The 4,365-nt window shown below is 27.0% G+C and overlaps 1 long non-coding RNA gene across 1 annotated transcript; it reads left to right on the top strand.

Annotated features, from left to right (window-relative positions):
* Positions 1-587: 587 nt before the first annotated feature.
* Positions 588-2,459, top strand: LOC114577797 (uncharacterized). Its single transcript, XR_009831179.1, has 3 exons — positions 588-672; positions 1,560-1,693; positions 1,782-2,459. It is a non-coding gene; the product is annotated as an uncharacterized LOC114577797 (long non-coding RNA).
* Positions 2,460-4,365: the final 1,906 nt, after the last annotated feature.

The following is a 4,365-nucleotide window of genomic DNA, read 5'->3' as shown; positions in this document are numbered from 1 at the left end:
TTCATATTCGATACCTTTACCAAATATTAATTGGAAATTGGTATGTATTATTAGAAACAAATATTTGAAAGAGATTGATGTTCTAAAATATAAAATAATTATTTAAAATGTATATATAAAATATTATAAACGATTATTTATTAATAATTATAATTAATTATCATAAACTGATATTTAGAATAATAACATTGTTGCAAACATTTTGATATCAAATGCTTTAATTTTATCATTTCCATCATGGAGAAATAATTGGATTTTTAAATTTTTCAATTTCATTATTTTTATTTATCTTTATACTCATGCTATTAAATTTTCCATTTTCCATTCTTTATCATTTATTTTTATACCTACAGATTATTATCCTGAATTATTAACATCAACATAAATTTAATAACTTCATCAACATAGATTTAATAATTTTAAATAAATCCACAACAAATGACACACGAACATTTCGCGCTCGAACAACTTTTACCATGGCAAAATGTCCGGTCTCATGATCGGAAAAACGTTAAGCAACGCGTTAACGCGTCCCTAATACGAAATCGATGCGTCGCGGCATGGAACGATCGTCGAAATATAAAGGGAATCGGCTAAAGCGTTCCTGGGAAACTTTGTTGGCAGTGTTGCACCACTCGTTACACTCACAATCGCTGATCGATTCTTAAGAACGTAAATTTTCTGAAACTTTCATAAACGTGCCTTGCCATGAACAAACAATTAATTTTGTGGATGGTTTACAGGCATGTTCGCGAATTTCGAATTTACTGTAACCACAATAGGGTGGTTCGATATTTGTTACGTTACTTGTATACGTTTAAGCGACAATCGCTCCTGGCTCAACCCTTTCCTTGTTCGAGGAATGACTTACGTTCTTGTTTCCGCCCTTTTCATTTCAACTTTTCCTGAAAATTGTATTTTAAAAAAACTTTTGTTGTTTGTCATTTGATAAGTTTGAATTTTAATTTTTCAAATTGGAAAAATAATCAAATTAATTTAAAATTTTTTAAAATCTTATTATCAGATCAAAAGTTTTGTCGGAATATTTTATTTCCATAATTTTGTTATTCTGTAAGAAATAATATTTCAAAAATTGATACTTATATTTAAATACAGATACATACGTAAAATTAATTTGAAATCAATTTGCATTTTTTTCGTGAATGATAACAAATATTTCTTTTATAATTTACTTTTATTATTATGTTTTATAATATTGAAATTTTTAATATCAGAGTTTTTTTTTCTTAATCTCTTCAAAAATCTCTAAAAAAAAAGCCTATCCTATAATAATTAAATCAGAAGAATATTTATTATTCCTAAAAAATTTTAATTTTTAAAAAAATTATACATTATGAAAAATGTTAATATCTATCTAATTCGAATATTATTCAAATCTTTTACCAGAGATTCTTTGCATTAATTTATTAAACGATATAAATAAAATGTTTACTTACCATATTTCATTTCATAAAGTGAAATGAAATAATTAAATATCATTGAATTCTTTTTGTTAAATTCTAATTTTCAATCTTCAATTTTCAATATAATCGCGCCAGGTTACAACTTCGCGGTCATGTAGTAATGGTGGTGTCCAGAGTCACGTGTGGTCATCTGTTTGGCAACTGGGACGCAACATAATTTCTACAGCGTGCAACGCGCCATAAACGCCGCGTCGCCGAATTCTCGTGGGGTAAGCGTATTATCGTAAGCCATAAGGCGCTTATCCAATCGACGGCCGATGCAATTACATACATCACGATTACCTCCATTCGATACAGCTCGTTAATGTTCAAGCCACGTCGAAGGTAACGGCAAAGGAAAGGAAAGGAAAGGAAAGAAGGCAACGGTAGAAAAGAAAAAGAAGGAAAAACGAAGAGTGGATGTTTAAAAGTGAGGAAAATGAAAAGTAGACGGACGAGAGACACGATTCGTGAGAAACGGGGAACGATGAAGGCTCGATAAAGAGCGGGGATGAAATAAGAAACATTTCGAGCGAAGGCGAGCAGACAAGACGTAACGTTTCGTTTGACGTTGAGGATGAGGAGGGAAGAAAGGAATGGGGGGAAGGGGTCTTCATTACGTTCTGAAAGGCTGCCGTTTTAAGAGCAAACGAATAGGAATAGTTAACAATGAGACAGAGGCGCCTGGGAACGGAAGCTGAAAAGGAAGAAAATTTGCACTTGATACCGGTCGGAAAGAAAAGGTCACAAATTAGAACATCCTACATTTAATTTAATGACTTCTGAGATCTCTTTTCTGGGCTAGAAAGTCGAATCGATTTTAAAATTGCTTGTCGACTTGCGATCGATATTAAATTCATGTGGGTGAACGAGTATTTTTATATAGCTATCTACATTTTACATATATACACATATTACATATTACATATTACATATATACATATATACACTACTGAATGAACATATATCGTTCTTTTATTTTTATCAAAACTTAATCTATAATCTATATATAATTTATAATTAATAATCTCAAAATTGCGAATGAGATATTATGATTTTATTTTACTAAAAATTATTTTTAAAAGTTACTAAAACTTTGATATTTCACAGTTTATTACTTTATTATTTTCAAAACATTTGGACTGATATTAAAAATTATCGATATTATTTGAATGAAATGAATATGAAACAGAAGTCTTATTTAAAATTAGACATATTAACATATAATGAATTACGAAAACCATTTCAAAATGAATGTAACTAACATAAATGCAAAAGAGATTATACGTTCAAAAGTTTGAAAACGATAAGAAATTCAAATAAATTCATTAAATTTATTTGAAATTCGAAAATTGAAAGCTTGTTGAATAATAACATACTAAAATAAAAACGAAATATTAAATATGCATAAAGTAAAATCAAATTTTTTATTATCAATTTTTTAAAATTATTTTTTAACAAATATTAAGTATCTTATATTAATATACTAATTTTATTTAGAAATATTTATTATAAATAGTTTTTTTCGTAATTATTTATAAAAGATTTTTTATTTCATGTAAAATTAGAAATGACTTCGAAATTTTGTAATGTAACAATAATGTAGATATGTACAATAGATACTATATCTATTTATATTGTACTATTTTTATAAATATTATATTTGAAAAATTTCTGTAGATGTATGATATATTATTGGATAATTTTTTAATAAAATATAATTGTAAATGACCAAATCAATTTCCAGATTTTCCAGATAACCAAATTGCTCATAAAATTATATTAAATGTCAATTACGAAATTATTTATTTTTCCAATTAATACAAAAATCATATTGATATAAATAAGTATATTGATATTTTGAATTTTTGATTAATAGAATCAATATCATAAATAAATATCACGATACAAATATCACGCAATCATCAATAAATATGAAAAAAAATATATAATAAATAATAAATATGAAAAAATTAAGGAATAATTTATTTATTCTTCATTTTTGTCATATACATACTATTATTAATTTTTTAAATAAATAATTCAATTTTGGCAAATATTAATTTCAATAATTAATTTGCCATTAATTTATATACATATTTTTATAAAATTCATATATACAGTATTAAAATAAATTCAATCATTATATAAAACACGCACAATGGATGAATTTCTTTTTAAATCTCTTAAACATTGTACCATTTATATACATATTATTTATAAATATATAGGCATAAAACTAACAATCTATGCTAAATATATATATATATATATAATACAAATAATAATTAAAACATATTATAAAAATAATTAGATGTACATTTAATTTGATTAAAAACTAATGTTAATTTTATCATTTGTCCAATTTTATTAATTCTGAAATTAATTTGACTAGTGTTAGTTTCAATGTTGAAAATCTCATGTTATAGTAATTATTTTTCTTTCAATCTATTTGCCTAATGAGATAACAAGACAAACTTAAATCACAGAGCAACAATTCGAAACATTTTATCAAGTATAATATCCGCTATAGTTACGTTCGCAATAATATCCACCATGAAGAAGATTCCGTCATCAGTCGCGCGAGATTTCCATTCATAGACGTTTATACCGTGAGACTCAGAGAGGATGTAATAGTAGAATAGATAGTCTTCTCAACTATCTCCTTTCTTTTTTAGAATCTTGTGAACGATACTAACAAAAGAGAGCACCTCTATTCCTTCTATTCCTCCTTCGAGACGGACCGAAGAGTGCCAGTTGAATCGTGAAATTTCATTCCCGCGCACATCCCCCGTTGGCCGAATCGTGAAATTTCAGTGGTCGAAACCGATGGACAGTTTCGCAACGGAAAATCTTCGTTCAAGTGGCGTGTCACGCTTACCTCATCCTCATGACGAAGCTT

The sequence above is a fragment of the Apis cerana genome, linkage group LG1 (assembly GCF_029169275.1).
Source record: "Apis cerana isolate GH-2021 linkage group LG1, AcerK_1.0, whole genome shotgun sequence".
NCBI classification, from domain to species: Eukaryota; Metazoa; Arthropoda; class Insecta; order Hymenoptera; family Apidae; genus Apis; species Apis cerana.
The sequence above is the reverse complement of the archived record's forward strand: the minus strand, read 5'-3'. Positions and strand labels throughout refer to the sequence as shown.